This window comes from Trachypithecus francoisi, unplaced genomic scaffold (genome assembly GCF_009764315.1).
Source record: "Trachypithecus francoisi isolate TF-2019V2 unplaced genomic scaffold, Tfra_2.0 Contig01474, whole genome shotgun sequence".
NCBI classification, from domain to species: domain Eukaryota; kingdom Metazoa; phylum Chordata; class Mammalia; order Primates; family Cercopithecidae; genus Trachypithecus; species Trachypithecus francoisi.
In genome coordinates, this window is record NW_022681435.1 from 10,971,816 (window position 1) to 10,990,213 (window position 18,398).

The following is an 18,398-nucleotide window of genomic DNA, read 5'->3' on the forward strand; positions in this document are numbered from 1 at the left end:
GTTAGGAAAAATGGGCATATGTTAAAATTAGACCTACAGTAAACTTTTAAATATGTCATTTATGTACATATATTCATGTAATTTCAACATGCTATTTATATTTAGATCATTTCTATGTTTTAAACTCTACTATTCCAAGGAAAAATTCAGAAATCACACAATTTTATTCTCTCCCATCACTCGAGTAAATGTACGCAATTTAGATTCCACTGCCTCAGATCCACCTGCATCAGTCTTTGATTCAAAGATGAAGACTTTAAGTAAGAGTGAGGGAGCATTAGTTGGAGCAGTAGTATTTTCAGCAATATGGTCTGAGAACACTTCTCATTAAATCCATTTTAATCTCTTCCCTGGAGATATTTCTCTTCTTGTATCCCATGAGCCCCTCGTCCCCACACAGTGAGTACATTAAGGTAAATATAGTTCATAGAGAAATCCTGTGTCTAGTGAATTTTTTCTTGCAGTAAATGATAATGATGATGATGATGAATTTTTTAAAGCTAAACTTACTCAGTTTCTATCTATCTAAAGTTGTCTTGCTCTTTCTCTTATTCTCTAAGAATTTCTCTAGCCTGCACCCTATAAAGAGTGTGTGACTACTCACCTTTTTCATTTTTATTTTGGCTGCCACTCTTTGGCGTGTAACAGACTTTAGTTAAACTCCCATTGATGCAGATAGGCAGGCCAGCCCCAAAGTTGGGGCTTAGACCAGAAGGGTGCTTAGCTTTTGCCAGGAAAGAGTTCAAGGGTGAGCTGATGTTAAACAGCAATCTTTCATTGAACCAGAGCTACTCCTTGCAGAGCAGGGCTAACTCATAGGCGATGCACACAGAGCAGCACTTGTGCACTTGTGGGCTGTTGGCAGCTGTATTTACACCCACTTATATCCACTGTTACTTACATGCAAATTAAAGGGTGGGTTAATGCAAATTAAAAAGCAGGATATTCAGAATTTTCTAGGAAAAGGGCAGTAAGTTCTGGGTTTATAAACTGTCATGATGTTGGCGGAAGTGTCTTATGCTAATGAGCAATGAGGGCGGCTAGGGGTCATTTTTGTTGCCATCTGTTTGGTTTGACCGTTTTTTTCACTTCATCCTGTCAGGACCAGGAAATAATAAGTTCTGCCAGCCTCCCACCTCATTCCCCCTTCAGAGATTAGATACTCCTCCTTGAACTTAAGGGGGCTGTGGAACAGCAGAGGTCTATCTTCTCTAATTTTTTTTCTTCTGGGTTTATAGCATAGCCCCTGCTTAGAATTGCAGGAGTAAAAATCTCTGCATCCCTGATTTAAGGGACCCAGTGGCAGGATGTTTTCATTCTCCAGGTCAGAAAAAGGGATGGATTGGAAGCTTCCTGCTAGCCCGTCTTTATATGAAATTGTTGGAGTGCGGAAGACCAAAACATTACAAAGAGTTGAACAAGCAAGAGTCAAAAATTAATAGTAAAAAGATAGCTCTCAAAGATCCTAGGAAGGACCTAGGAAGGGTAAAAACCAGGTGACATTTGTGAAAGCGCTTTTGATAGTGGGCCAGATGTAGTTGGGGTGAGTGCCCTGGTTATATCTATGTAACAAGGTGGCTTGCTTATAGATCTTTTGAATGTTAACCTCAATTTGTCTAGAGTTACTCACATAAATGCAGCAGGTCTTATTAATAACTGCACAGACTCCACTCAGTTTAGCTAGTAAACAGTCCAATGCCAGTCTGTTGTCAAGGACTACATTTGCTAAAGAATCTAAGGACCCTTGAAGTTAATTTAATGCATAATCTGTGTTGGTGGCCAATAACATTAGAACTTCTGTCAAATTTCTTAGGGTTGACTTGTGGCAGGTAAAGCCACTCCAAGGGGATGCTGGTCTTATTGATGCCATAATTCCTACCAGAATTAATCTTATTACTCATTTATTTTTATTTCTGGGTATTATGGGGTTATAGATAGTGACTCCCAGAGAGGCGATGGTGGCCAAGGTATATTTACCCCGTTTCAAGTTTTTAATATGCAAGGGATGGCAACTCTTAAAGAAATAGGTAGCTCTTGAGGGAGTCAGGAGTGGGTACAGAGTGGAACTTCTTCACACTCATGACTGCAAACAAAAATGAGCCCAGCTGGCACACAAACTGAGGCCCTGTGGAATGTGGTATCTCTCTGCTGATGCCAGTTTGGCTTTCTATAGATATTTTTCCCTTGACCAATGGAGGTGGTTGAACAACCTTTGTTTTCTAGAAGAGGGAAGTATGCCCACCTTCCCAAATCAGGCAGTTGTTCTCTGGTGCATGTTTTGATCCGGGAGGATGCACCATGTACAATTTCCTTGCATATAAGTAGGATTTTATTTATTTCCCTGTGGTCTTGGGAATTTATCCACTAGGGTTGGATTAGAATTTTACAAGGAAGCTTTCTCTTTTGCATATTCACACAATGATAAATATAAAAGATAGTATCATTACTGCACTAAAGATATAGATACCTGACTTCCTAGGTCCAGATAATAGTGGTGGTGGGGATAAGGTGGAGTCCTTTCAGTGGGAGAGACTTCGTCTTAACAAATAGGAGTCTGGGTAATTTGGGATCACTATGATTAATGAGAAGGTCTGGAGAGATGGTCATGAGATTTTCCAGATATGCCAGAAAGTGGAACTCTCTATTTTGGGGATAGAGATGTGCCAAATGTGCCAGAAGGTTGATGACAGATGCAACATCCATGAAGATGATTCCCTTTATGAATGCTATAAATTTTGAAACATTTATTATGAAGTCTTTTTCCCCTCCTACACTGTATTAGGTTAATTGGAGAGCAAGAGGATTAGGAGAGGCAGCATGATGTCTGGTTAGACCTTAGAGTGGCTTCTATGCTCAAAGAGGACAAAAGAGGTATTTCCCTGGAGGAGGCAGTTTGCCAAAACAGGAGAAAAGGAGAAGAGAAAAATTAATGCTCCTGTGCCCACACACATCGTGTTATTTATCTGTGCACTTGAGAAAAAACAGCTTTAAGTCTTCTAGGGATTCGCATGTGTAGGTCCTGATATCATCCTGTCATGCCTGTAGGGACTTGTAAGAAACTGTTTTACCCCCAGACAGGTGTACCCATCTAGTGATTCCCTAAAATCTAACAGTAGTGGGGGTATCTAACAATACTGTATTAGTCCATACTCATGCTGCTAATAAAGACATACTCAAGACTGCGTAATTTATAAAGCAATGAGGTTTAATTGACTCACAGTTCAGCATGGATGCAGAGGCCTCAGGAAAATTACAATCATGTCAGAAGGGGAAGCATGCATGTCCCTCTTCACATTGCAGCAGCAAGGATAAGTGACGAAGTGCTGACCAAAAGGGGGAAAGCCCCTTATGAAACCATCAGATCTTGTGAGAACTCACTTACTCTCACAAGAACAGCATGGAGGCAACTGCCCCTGATTCAATTATCGCCCATCAGGCCCCTCCCACTACCCATGGGGATTATGGGAACTACAGATGAGATTTGTGTGGGAACACAGCCAAATAATATGAAATACCTTGCAGGAGCCTTTCCAATTGGGTTGTAATTGATCCTCAGGAGATTTTTCTTTCCATGCTTTATCAAGGCAAATTCTTGTGGAAGGAGCCGACACTTTATTTCCATAGTCTTGAAGGGCTTTTTGAGCCTGGCCTAAATTTTAAAAGTGGGTAGAGTGAGGCATGTCAGAATGCCCATTTCTATCATGATCTGAATTAGTTTTTCAGGATTTCATAGCTAATTAAATGTTATAGGTGTATTAGTCCTTTCTCATGCTGCTAATAAAGACATACCCAAGACTGGGAATTTATGAAAGAAAGAGGTTTAATTAACTCACAGTTCCACATGGCTGGGGAGGCCTCAGAAAACTCACGATCATGAAGGAATGCATGTTTCAACAGGATGGCAGGAGGGAGAATGAGTGCCCAGGAATGGGTAGGCCGCTTATAAAACAATCAGATCTCGTGAGAACTCATTCACTATCACAAGAACAACATGGAGGAAACAGCCCCATGATTCAATTATTTTCACTTGTTCCCTCCAACGACACGTGGGGACTATGGAAACTATAATTCAAGATGAGATTTGGGTAAGGATACAGCAAAACTATATCACTAGAGCAGATGAATATGGGGTGGGGGGGAGAAATAGGCATTCATTAGCCTTTAAAACCTTTAAAAGCAACATAAGTGTCAAAACCAAAAGCCAAAAATAAGGTTACATATCAAGAGAAACTAAGAGTATAGAATCAAGTAATATTGAAAACATTGCTTTTATATAAGATAAGATAAAATATTTCAGCATCAGGCCATAACAACAGTTATAGCTGAAGGAGAAAAAATTATAGAAGCTGATGATAATGCTGAAGGAGAGAGTTATTGTCTCAGACCTTCTACAAAGGGAAAAATTCTGAAAGTCACAAGACACAACAGTTGAACTTTTAGATATGAATCAGAGAAATGTTAAAAGAAACAGATTATAGAATTGAAAACCAAATGATATGTTAAAAAACCTGTTTTCATGTAAACACTGTTCTTTTTTTTTTTTTTTTTTGGAGATGGAGTTTCACTTTTGTGAAGGCTAGAGTACAATGGCACGATCTCCGCTCACTGAAACCTCTGCCTCCTGGGTTCAAGCAATTCTCCTGCCTCAGCCTCCCAAGTAGCTGGGATTACAGGCACCCACCACCATGCCCTACTAATTTTTTTTTTTGGTTTTAGTAGAGCTGGGGATTCACCATGTTGGCCAGGCTAGTGTCAAGCTCCTGACCTCAGGTGATCCGTCTGTCTTGGCCTCCCAAAGTTTGGTATTACAGGAGTGAACCACCACGCCCGGCCCCCAAACTATTCTTTAGAAAGAATATTATAAACAATTTTCTTTTAATTACATTGATTTCCTTTATAAGATCCCCTTCATACATCTTACTATCATGTACACTATCATGTATATATATGTACGTGTATGTATACATACATATTCACATAATATATGTAGCTATACAAATTACCCAAATAAAGTGAACATACAAGATAATTGGATTCAAGTTATGCACAGAATTGGTACGTGTCAACTTGGCTAAACTTTGTTTTCCCCAATGGGTGTGGGAGACAGGGAAAAGCAGAGAAGGGGATCCCATAGTAACAAATAAGCAGGGGAAGGGGAAAACCACATTGCTTAAGGGGAGGCCGTGATGGCCCTGAGCCATCAAAGAATCTATCCAATAGCAGAGACACTCAGAAAAATTGTTTGGGCCATTTGTCTGCTGCTGCAGGAAGGTGTCCTTCAGGTCAGGAGTTCAGGACCCCCAGTAAATGCAGCTCACTGAGGACAAGTGAAAGAAGGTTAGCTCTAGTATTGTTGGGCAGAGTTTATTTTTTTCTCTTACTAAGGATGGTTAGGACATTCTCATTGCCAGTGGCCCTCTGACTCACAGTAGGCACACTGATTCTGGTCCAGGGGGCAGTGAGTTCGAGGCTTTCAACTGGGCAACCTGGACATAGATCTCAAGACACTTCCTCAGTACAGGTAACCTGGAGATGGGGAAGGGGCCTAAAGCAGCTGCTAGCAATTGCTCTTTTGGCTATTTCTCTGCTTCCTCAACTCTGTCTCTATTGTTCTAAAGTCCAAAGGTGATGTTTCAGGGTGGGCTGATAGGGGTTTGCGGACTCACTGCTGTGTTTTATAGCTTCCTCTTAATGTCAGGGGCAGACTGAGTAATAAAATGCATGCCTAGGAGACCTTGCCCTTCCATGTTGTTTGGGTCTGCATTAGTATATTTCCTGAGTACTTCCACCAAATGGCCTTGAAACAGAGTGAGATTTTTGGCCCTCCCCTGAGTTACTTCTCTACTATTTTCATAATTAGCTTAATCTCATACTTTAAAAAAATATTTTCCATTTAAAAAGTTGCTATGTGTTTTTTGCATTCAAATCTTGGGAAACCCCCTTGGTTATCCCATTGAGGGTCCATATCTGGAACTGCATCTCCTGCCATGTGATAACTGGCAAGGCCTTTGTTACGTGTATCCACTCCATCTGCAGATTCCTGGGTGGCACTCAGAATTCTCCTCTTCTCCTCCACAGCACAGCAAGTAGATGGCAATCACTGCAAGTCGTGCCGAGTTAAATCTAAGAACATATCAACTTAACCAACTCCTCTATAAACTTCCCTGCGTTCTCTGTAAGCCTGCCAAATTTGTCTGTGAAAAACACCGAATCAGATATAGAAAATGGCACATGTACTCTAAGTTTTCATCTCCATCAGCTACCTCCCACAATGTACAAGGTTTGATTTGAGGTGCTGATATGGAGCCCCATTCATGTGGTACAGTCTGGGCTTTCTTCCTCGGGCAACAGGGGTATAGTCTGGCTATTTGGATAAAAGGGAAGTGTGCCTAATGACCCTGGGGTGGAATCTTGGATTAGATAACTGGGAGTACTCCCCCTTAGAACTGGGTGAGTGAGGGTCTCTGAGGAGGATATGGGCCTTCTAGGAAGAGCGCCATGGGAGGATCCCTTAGAAACAGCTTCTCAGCGCCTGAAAGTAACATGAAGCAGTAAAGGGCAATACAAGGTTTACATAAGGGACCTCTACTCATTTCCCTTTTTATTACAGAATAAGTTCAATTGCAAAACACTATTATGATGTAAAGAACCATTTTTAGGCCTAATTTTTGGTCTCCCACTTTGTATTACACTGAAAAGGTGTTGGGATAGAAAATGGGTTTCTTTTTCTTTAAGCAGATTTGAATTTGCTCCAATTGCCTAAAAGACACTCTAGTGGCAAGTCCTCTGGAATGCTCTCCATTGTCCCCATGTCTAACAGGAATCTTTATTTTTTAAGGTCTAACAAGAGGAAACGCAACTGGGCTCTTGTTACTTTTTTCTGTTTAGATGTTTACCTCCCGTAGAGAAGGTATAAGTACAGGTAGCAAAGTGTTAGACAAACGGAGTGTGAGATACAAGCAGGCGGTAGAGTACGGTGCTCGCTGGTGAGCAAAATGCAACAAAAGGAATATTTTTACCAAGCAAAGTATAAAAGGAAAAGTGAAAATAGAGTGACAGGATCCTAGGGCAGCAAACAGAAAAAGGCAAGAGCAAAATTTCCCTGGAGTGGGCCTGGAACCTACAATGCCAGAAGGAATGCCAAGGTTGAAAACCCCGGAGCATGCAGGGGACTGCCAATGATGCCAAGTGCCAAAAAGCCTGGATTCCCCAAGTGCTGGGCAACTAGACTTCCCACACCACATGCTGAAAACCCTGGAGTATCCAGCGGCAACCAATGTTGAAAACCCTGTGAGTTTCAGCATTTTCAACCCTGAGGGGCAGGCAATAGCATACCCTAAAGGCCTGGCTGGGGCCACAGAACAATGTGATTCTGACATCCCAGAACCAACACAACAGGGGCCCTCACAACCAAACGTCCTGCTTTAAATAATTACCCAAATACAGTTAGCTAGGAGCTAAAGCCAAACAAAACAACAAAACAAAGCAAAACAAAAAACCCTGCAAACAAAGCATATATTTCAGAGCAAAGAATGAAATAAAACAAAATGACTGATGGAAAAAAATGAAATGGTATTTTAAAAAAAGACTGAGGGAAGACGAAAAAGGATCTATTATAGTTGGTCAGGTATGCTAAAGGGGACTTTGAATTGATTACCTGGCCAAAGGCCTTATTTTCTGCCTCACCCAATGTTGATGTGAGGGGGGGTCAGTGGGGACACTCACCCATCTGCCGGAGCCAAGTGGAGATGACTGGTCTGTAACTGGGACCCAGGCTTGAGTCAGTTTGGCTGCCACAGGGGAACTCGTGTATACTCTTGCAACAAAAGGAATTTTCTTCTAAGCCTGCAGAGCTGAAACAGTAACCAAGGCTCTTTTAAGAGCTGTCATACTTGCTGACATGCAGTGGAGCAGGGAGAAGGGTGAACAGTCACAGTACAGTCTCATGTGAGACACAGCACTCTGGCCAGCTAGTTGACAAAGGGCTAATATCCAGAACCTACAAAGAACTCAAACAAATTTACAAGAAAAAAACAACCCCATCAAAAAGTGGGCAAAGGATATGAACAGACATTTCTCAAAAGAAGACATGCATACAGCCAACAGATATATGAAAAAATGCTCACCATCACTGGCCATCAGAGAGATGCAAATCAAAACCACAATGAGGTACCAGCTCACACCAGTTAGAATGGCAATCATTAAAAAGTCAGGAAACAACAGGTGCTGGACAGGATGTGGAGAAATAGGAACACTTTTACACTGTATTATAAACTAATTGTAAACTAATTCAACCATTGTGGAAAACAGTATGGCGATTCCTCAAGGATCTAGAACTAGAAATATCATATGACCCAGCCATCCCATTACTGGGTATATACCTAAAGGATTATAAATCATGCTGCTGTAAAGACACATGCACACGTATGTTTATTGCGGCACTATTCACAATAGCAAAGACTTGGAATCAACCCAAATGTCCATCAGTGACAGACTGGATTAAGAAAATGTGGCACATATACACCACGGAATACTATGCAAGCATAAAAAGGGATGAGTTTGTGTCCTTTATAGGGACATGGATGCAGCTGGAAACCATCATTCTCAGCAAACTATCGCAAGACCAGAAAACCAAACACTGCATGTTTTCACTCATAGGTGGGAATTGAACAATGAGATCACTTGGACTCGGAAAGGGGAACATCACACACCGGGGCCTATTATGGGGAGGGGGAAGCGGGGAGGGATGGCATTGGGAGTTATACCTGATGTAAGTGACGAGTTGATGTGTGCTGATGAGTTGATGGGTGCAGCACACCAACGTGGCACAAGTATACATATGTAGCAAACCTGCACGTTGTGCACATGTGCCCGAGAACTTAAAGTATAATAATAAAAAAATAAAATAAAAAGTTACTATATAAAAAATAAAATAAAAATAAATAAACTCACCATCTCTTGACATCTACCAGTCAGGTTGCTTTCTCCATCTCTTGCCATCGAGCTGACTGTCATCTCACTGTCCAGCCAATCACTGTCTTGCTGACTCACTGATGGCTGTCTCATATCTTGTCATCTTGCCCCACCTCTCACCGTATTTGTCCTTTTAGGGTTGCCACCATGATGTAGCTGGGCAAGTGATCCCTAAAATTGGTAATTAGCCCAAGAGAATTCTTGGCTTTACCCAGGAAATAATTCAAGAGCAAGGTGGCAGTGTTAAACAGCAATCATTTATTGAGCCAGAACTGCTCCTTGCCCAGCAGAGCCAACTCATAGCCAGTGTGCCCAGAGCCACACTTATGGGCTGTTGGCCAGTTCTATGTATACCCATTTTTACCCGCTCTTACTTACATTCAAATTAAGGGTAGGTTAATGCCAATTAAGGGGCAGATTTTTCAGAACTTTCTAGGAAAGTGGCAGTAACTTTCAGGTCATTGACCTGGAGAAAAGAGGTAACTTCCAGGTCATTGGTGTGACATGCACATTGTCATGGCACTGGCGGGGGAGGGGAGAAAGTGTCTTATGCTAATGAGCAATTAGGGCAGCTAGGGATTGCTTTCATCACCAGCTGCTGTTTGGGTGACTTTTTTCACTACATTTTATCGGAAGTAGGAAATAAGGCCTGCCAGTTTCCTACCAGCCTAATGGTATAAAACCATTAATTTGGTCAGATAAAACTCTCTACTTAATTTGCATATTTTGACAGACTTATAGAGAATTGTTTTGCTTTCCAGGAATTTCTTCCAATCAGGGCAGCATTGCATTGTATTTGTCTGTTACTCTTGATATAAATTTGGTTAGGATTGTAATAATCTACAGTTTTCCTTCCCAATAAGTTGGATTTTTTGCTGAAGTTATGTTTGGCAATTGTAAGAGAACTGCCAAGAAATGCTTTTAGAGAAAGGAGACCATATTTTTTAAAAAACAGAGTTTTTAGAAATGCTAAATATACTACTAAAATCAGTGTTTCTGTATTATTTTTTAAATAATAGTTATTATTTATGCCAGGTAACATGAACCAGTTGTTATATGTATTATACCTAAACTTATGCTTAAAACTCTAAAAAAGTCTGATTTTCTGTATCATATAAGAAAGACACTGAGGTCTTGAGGAATTAAGTGTATTACCCAAGTGCAAGTAATAATTCAGTTGTATTAATCTGATAAACAGGTCATTTACAATCTTTACTCAGATTTCTTTCCTTTCATGAGTAGCTGAGTTTACGTGACAACTAATGGACACTTAATACCCAATATTAAATACTCTAATTTAAATAACATAGCCAGAGATTTTTTCTTTGAAATATCCAAGATATAGGCTACATCATTCAGTTCTTGGAGCTATTTACATTACTTTTAATAAGCAGAGTGTTGATATCACTGAGATAAGTTCCAATTGTTGTTTCTATTTTTTCCAGGCTTACTGTCATTTTGTTGAGCCTTTTAAAGATTTTAGTTAGGTAAGTTGATTTGTTCATTATTGTCATCCCTTAATATTTGTGTGGTTTGTATCACTCTGTTTCTTTTCTTTTCTGTCCTGTGGATTGTGTTTATTATTCCATAACATCTTTCAGCTTATTCTTTTCAAATTTTGTTCTTCTATGACATACAGATTTAAACTTTTCTGTGAGGTCTTCGTCCTTGACAAGAGGGCAGATGAGATTTGAAACTTGGCCAGTTTTTGTTGGTATCTGCCATCTCAACATAGAAATACAAAAGCAAGAAGCTTTGTTGTTGTTCGGAGTTAACTTTATTTTGTCTTTGTTCCCATAGCTTATAAATACACAAGTTGCTTACTGTGAGCTGGGGGAAAAAAAAGAAAAGAAAAGAGGAGATTGGTGCTATTGGTGTAGCAGTCTTTGTGATGTGGCTGCCTGGAAACTGGAAAACATACATATTCTTCCTACCTCTTCAGTTGGCTAACTGGGATCTTAAAGCAGTCAATTAAATACTCTGGTCTAATATTTCTTTATAGGAAAAAGTGATAGAAGCTGGCTTAGATTATTTGGAGGTCCCTTCTAGTTTAAAACACACACACACACACACACACACACACACACACACACACACATCAGTTGCATTTTTGGCCTGTGAGGTTAAGCTGGTAACTATAGAACAAAAAATACAATGTATTGGGAGCAGGACATTAATCCAGATGGAGTAAGGGGTTGAGTCTGATCCAATGAGGCAAGGACTTCAGTGACAAATCTCACGATTTAACTATAAGGACAAGAGGATAATTAAGGGTTTTGAAATGTATATTGACAAAAAAAAAAGAGGGAAAAGGATAGTTTAATCTTTCAGTGGTGTGGTATAATTAAATGAGAAGCAACTAGATACAAAAGGAATAGTAAGGCCATTTAATTTTATATGTAAAAATCTTCATAAACTTGATATCTAATGATTTAGGGCATTTCTCTGGCAGATAATAAACCATTTTGAATAAGTGATGAGGAGTATTATCTAATCAAACAGCACCAGGACCTTTAGAAAATCACGAGTTGTGTAAGAATCTACTGTAAGGAATCTTTTTTAAGAACTGGGCTCCCACATACCCAATTAAATCCCTTTAATAATATTTATGTGAAGAAATCTACCTCTGTGCCCTATTCTCCCACCAGTAACAGGGAATTATGCTAAGACAAATCAACTGAGAAAAATGGACCAAACAGTATTGTCTCTTAGGAATGTAGACTACAAAAAGGGACTTTTGTTATTTTATTTTGGGCAATTAAACTATGGGAAGATATATCTCTTTTTTTTTTTTTTGGTTCATTTACAGCAGGAAATAAGTATTACCTGGATAAAACAAGACAAAATTGGGACTTAACTCAGCAGAGTGTCATGCTAAAATTAAAAATTACAAATCCAGTCTCCAAAGCATTGAAAAGCAGTGCAACACTTTAATACCAGTTTTAGGTGGAGACCTGACAAAAAAAGTTTTCGCTATATAAAAAATTTATAGACTTATTAATAGCCTCATTTCCACACTCTCCCAAAAGCAACACTCCCCATGTCCATAGCTAAAATCAATCCTCCTTCTTCTCCCTGTATCACTGTCCAAAATGATTTTGCGTCATGAGGCTGTCACTCCATTCTTAATTATTTCCTCTCAAGTATCATTCATTTGTAAAATGGTCAGTTTCTCAAGATTACTTCAAATGTGTCTAGCCCCCTCCCACCCACAAGGGAAGCGCTACAGGTTAACAAGTTGACAAAATGTATTTTTATTTCGCTAGGTTGCAGCAAGAGAGAAGGAGGTAGGTATTAGAGCAGTCAGTACAGAAAACTCTTATAATGTACCAAATTTGTTTTACCTGACCCTCAGAGAAAAACTTGGTCTAGGTTGAGGTTATAATAAAGCAGATGAGAGGCCATAAGACTTAAGAAAGAGAGAAAGAAACTCTTTTTGTTTATGATGCTAATCTCATATTCTTTTTTACTCTTCTGAGGCCCAGGTACACATCTGTTCTTAGGAAGAGGGAGACACACTGGATTTCTAATGCAATTTTGACCCCTCCTGCCTTATTGCTCATATTTAATCAAGAGACGCTTAGCTGCTCATAACTTTTAAAAAGTTGCAGTACACAGAAACAGTGTAAAAGTTCATCTCTTAAACATGAAGAGAGGCAAGTAATTTATGAGCTGTAGCAATTATTCCCCAAATTAAAATAAACTATTATCTTCACTTGAATGAAGGAGAAATACAATTAAAATTTAGAATAACAGGAGATGGAAATAATGGTGTCATATAGCATTTCTCATCTGTATTTCAGAGCAAATATATTTTATATAAATCACACGAGACAGCTTGACTTCACAAATAAATATAAATATAACATCAATATAAGCATAACAATAACCACTAATTATTTTTAAATGCTTTCCTGATACATGAAAACTCAAGAAATTTTACATTAAATGCTTATTTTTTACATTATGAGAATAGAACATGCCATTATATGGCATATATAATATTTATATGATATTAATTATATAGTATATATATTGCTTATACACTTAATTAAAAATGCAACTTTCATGGAAACATATTTGCTGTAAAACTATTCCTTCTGATTAAAAAAAATTTTGTTGTTCACTTGAGGGAATTTATATACATATTTAAGGCTAAATAGACTAGAAGTTAGGTGATGTTAGTCCTAGATCAAGCCATGTAGCTTATTTCCCATGTATAAAATGAAGTAATGTATATGTATACATACCTATATTTGGCAGGGCTATTGTAAGAATAAAATGAGCTTTCCCCCATGAAATTATGAGTGATGGGAAGAGATGATTAGTGTATTTGCTGCAGAATTTAAACAAGTAACATTGAGCAGAGGTTGGTGACCAATCACATGGAAACAGGTGCATTAAGAACCATTTATCTAGTGAATTTTAAAAAGTTAATACCTTTTCACCTGCAAATAGATTTTTAGGGATACTCATATGTTCAAATAATTATCGGCTCATTAAACAACGTGAAGATCTTTATTGTTGAGATGGTGAGTTTAACAATAAAGATCTTCTAAATAAAGTATTCAACAAAATACTTTGCTATCTAGTGTTTATCTTTATCTGAATAGAGAACCACTAGTTTGAGTGTTTGTGAATTTTATAACATTGTCCCCATAAACAATATATGCAATTATTTTGGATTGTCTTTCAAAAGTCACATTTCTGCTATTTTCAAGAGCCTCACCTAATTTATATTCATTCATATCCATGCTTTATAAAGTCATCAACCATTAGGACACATGGGTTAATTCATTTGCTTTTAATGTTTTAATCATTGCAAGATATTCCAATATGTGATAAACATTTATTTATTAATTTCTCTGCCAAAATTGTTACTGTTTGCTGTTATCAATACTGCTTCTCTAGGTAAAAATTTAACAACTATCTCAGCTGTTTACCACAGAACCATTATACTTGGGATGCTGGCTCTGGATTTATTTTCCTGTAATGGTGTTCTCTGGAATGCAGTAGTTTAAGAAAAATGAAATGTTGATTTGTGTTATGTTGTACTAAGGCACATTGTACTCTATTAAAATTGTTGTGAGATCCATGTTAATGAGAATCATCCAGAGAGTTGTGATCAATATCTTACTCCCAAAGGGCTATGCAATGACCACAGCAGACAGAGGTTTGAGTAATGGACAGCAGTGTTGCCTGGATTTGCTGCAGTGTATAGGTGCTCCAGTTTCATTTCCAGCAACTTAGCCCACAGCCCGGTTAAAGTGGCCTGGAACCTGTACTTCGTATATTACAAGACATTCTAGACTCTATATGGTAAAAAAGTTTGGTGAGGTAGTGTTAAATTGTTGATGGGTGAAAGCGTGTCAATCCAAGTTTAATTTTTTACATAGAACTTAACTTGTCAATGCAGTGTAAAAAATATAATTCTGTGGAATCCGCAATGGCTGGAAAAATTAAAAGTGCAAAATTGAAGGGAAATGACACACGCACACACACACACACACATCTGCTCTCCATGGTTATTTTGAAGATGATTATTGAAAGTAAAGACATTATTATGGGAGAGGAAGACAGAGCAGATAGGTTTAAGACTGGTGTTTAAAATCAGAACCCATTAATTTGCTACCTAATGTTCTTTACGGTTTTTGATATAATAGTATGCATAACTGCTGTGTCATACCACTGAGATCTTTAATTTGCAAATACCGCCCAAGCTCCAGGTAAGAATAAACAACTCTTTAATAGAACTAAAAAAATACAAGTTGTTACATGTAAATGTAGAGTTACTTTGGAGAGAAATACCAGCCCTTATCGATGGAATCTTTATTGTCGTGAGTTCTCAAATTGAAATACCAGAGTCATAACTTTAAAACTGATATGAAATACCTCAGAATAGCAGGGGTTATATGAAATATTACTAGTCTCCTATTAGATATGATTTTTGGTGTTCAATTCACTCATTCTCCGAATGTAGCGGCTTTGCCCCGTCAGAGTGGATAAAAACCATAATTAAATGAAGTCTTTAACAAACAAGAGAATTGTACTCTTTCATCATCTCATGAAAAATGAAACCTACCCCCAAAAAAGTGGAAACACTGTGTTTGATTAATTATGATATGATAATTATGTGACTTCCCTGTGATTATATCCCCTATCCAAACTTTAGTGAATACAGTTGGTAATGCTAGGTCTTCCTCACCTCCGGTTGGGTAAAAAGAGGCCATGCAGGACACAGCAAACAATGTTTTTTCCCCAATTAATTCGCATTGTGAACATAAAAAATTTACAGCAAGCCAGAAAAGTAGTTCAAATAGAGTGGACATATATTAAGTAACAAAAAAAGCATCAATAAGTTCCACAGAGCATACGTAATAAAATTATATTACTTGATTACAATGCAATGAAATTGCATATTAAAGAAAAAGTCTCCTCTGCCTAGAAATGTTTAAACATAATAAAAATGACAAGAACTCTCTGATAACAATTTTTGAGGGTAAGGAAAATTTACACTGAAGCAGAAGAATTTATATAACATTGATAATGAAAACTACTACGTATCATAATTTTGGAATATATTTAACCACTGATTACAAAAAAATATAAGTATAAAAATCAAATAATAAAATAAAGTAATTAATTTTTCATTCAAAGGCCTAGAAAAGGAACAAGACACTAAATTTAAGCAGAAAATAAAAATTATAAAGGAACAATTAAGTAGAATCAATAGTGCAGAAAATCCCTTAAATGTAGAATTACTATGCTAAATGTTTGTTTTTCAAAAAATTAAAAATGGAAAAATCACTGGGTAAATTAATTAAGGAAAAAGGGGGAAAAGCACAAATATTCAGAATTTAAAAAGCAGCAAAAAGAAAAGAATCACTGAAACATAAGTAAACAAAATAATATATTATTTACAAAAACAAATCTTCACAAATACTGTTCGATGTTGCAGCTACAACAGCAAAATATGACAAACATCTATATATGAGTAAGTAGGTTATTTCTCATATTTACTTATTTCAAAAACCACACACAAACATACTAATGCACATGCTTTTGTATCATTGGAGCTGTGTCACTGGGTACATTCCCAGAAGTTGTATTCCTGGATGAAATGGTAAATGTATCTGTTCCATGAGGTATTTTGCAATCTCATTTCATTCTACACTTAAAGGAGCAGTAAATTATTGAGCATGTTACTGATAACAGGTCTGGTTCAAGAGAAATACAAGGGGAGCCTTAAACCTCTTGTGTGAGAAAGACAAGCATTTAAAAACACTGTTGGGACATTTAAAAAGACACAGGAGCCAATTTGAAGAGGTGTGCACTGACCAACTTAGAAAAAAAAACAAACATTTACCTTTAAATGACAGCCCTGAGATATAACCCATTGAATAAAATAAATCAATAGTTCTGTAGAATATATTTTAAGTTAGGGATGAAGAGAACAGAAAGTTGCTCAAGATACACTTCTTAATAAGTTTATAAGGAATGATAGAATAAAAATTCACCTTTTTACAGTCATACAATAATAGTTGATTTATCCAAAAATCATCAACAATTGCTAAAACCAAGCCAATTAATTAAACTGACCAATTAATAAAAGTTAATTGAGGAACAAATTCATCAAATTTAAATATTATCACACAGATTACATACCAATAACAAACAGAATAAGTTATGTTTACAGTAGGTAAATCTGATCACCATGACTCAAAATAAATGGATACCACCTGGCTGCATTTTGCAATCTAAAAAAATATATATATATATATATATACTAATTGGGGCAAAAAAATTGTTTAACTTGACTATATTTAAATAAGTATTTTCAGAAAAATCCAAATTAAGAGTATTGTAAAAAAATCTGTTTTAGATTTTTTATAAATGCCAGTGAAATAAAAAAATATATATATATAGCTTAAAATTTCGGTTGTAAGAGATAAAGGATGGGATGATGTGAACCTTGATTGGATCATGGATTTAAAAAGTAGCTATAAAGAATATTTCTAGGATAATTTAGGATATTTGACCATGCATTTTAAGTTAGCATGACAGATAACTGACAGTAATAAAGTGTAATTTCTAATGTTTAATCACTGTATGTTGTGGGTTGTAAAGGGGAGTGTATTTTTTTTTTTTTTTTTTTTTTGAGACGGAGTCTTGCTCTGTCGCCCGGTCTGGAGTGCAGTGGCCGGATCTCAGCTCACTGCAAGCTCCGCCTCCCGGGTTCACGCCATTCTCCTGCCTCAGCCTCCCGAGTAGCTGGGACCACAGGCGCCCGCCACCTCGCCCGGCTAGTTTTTTGTATTTTTAGTAGAGACGGGGTTTCACCGTGTTAGCCAGGATGGTCTCGATCTCCTGACCTCGTGATCCGCCCGTCTCGGCCTCCCAAAGTGCTGGGATTACAGGCTTGAGCCACCGCGCCCGGCCGGGAGTGTACTTTTTATTAGGCAAAAATGTGCACATTGCCCGTTAGGGAGAATTATGTCTACAACTCATCAGACATGTGTGATGTCTGGGAAGAGACAGATAGAGAGAAAAGAGCTAGTGCTCAAATGTGGCAAAATAACAATCAGCATATGTAGGTTACAGGTATACGCATGTGCAACTTTTCTCTAGGTTTTAAATTTATTTAAATAAATATTGGGGTAGAATGGATGACGTTAGTTTGTTAAAAACATATTATTCTCGGCTTTGCTGGGGTTCTGTAGTTAAAACCCATAGAAGAAAACAAATTTGACAGTGACCAAAAAGTAATATTTATAACAAATATTTTGAAATCAATGTGTCAGATGTTAAGATGGAAAGACAATTGATGATAAATATATATTAGCTTTAAATATTCTTGCAAAAAGATGTACTTCAGAATAATTGTCAGCACTTTTGTATGAAATAATACATTTCTAAAGGGAAAGTACATCATTTATTAGGACAATATATGTTGTAAATTTGCTTTTTAAAACAACATAACCCTCATAATTTGACTTATTACATGAAAAAGCTGCTTAAATTCACCTTAGAAAGGGAAGAAAGCATGTTTCAGCAGTCTTGATATTTAGAAAGAAAAAGATGTGTCCTAGGTTCCCAAAATTAGTGTTAGGTTAAAACATTTATAATGAATTATTTCACGGTAAGAAATAAGTAAAAGATTAACATAAAATATACTTTGCCACAGATATCAATAAGAATAATGTTATATATGTATCTATGTGTGTGTGTAGAGAGAGAGAAAGGGAAGAAAGAAATAGTGAGAGACAGGAGACATTACAGCAGAAACAGGAAAATTCTAAAATAAGTAAGAATAAATAAGGAGCGTGTTCTCAGACCCTCAGATTGAGTCCATGATGAAACGTAAAAGCATGAAATCACTACCTGTAGATAACTTTGGGTGTATGAGAAGGAGAAGAGGGGTTGAT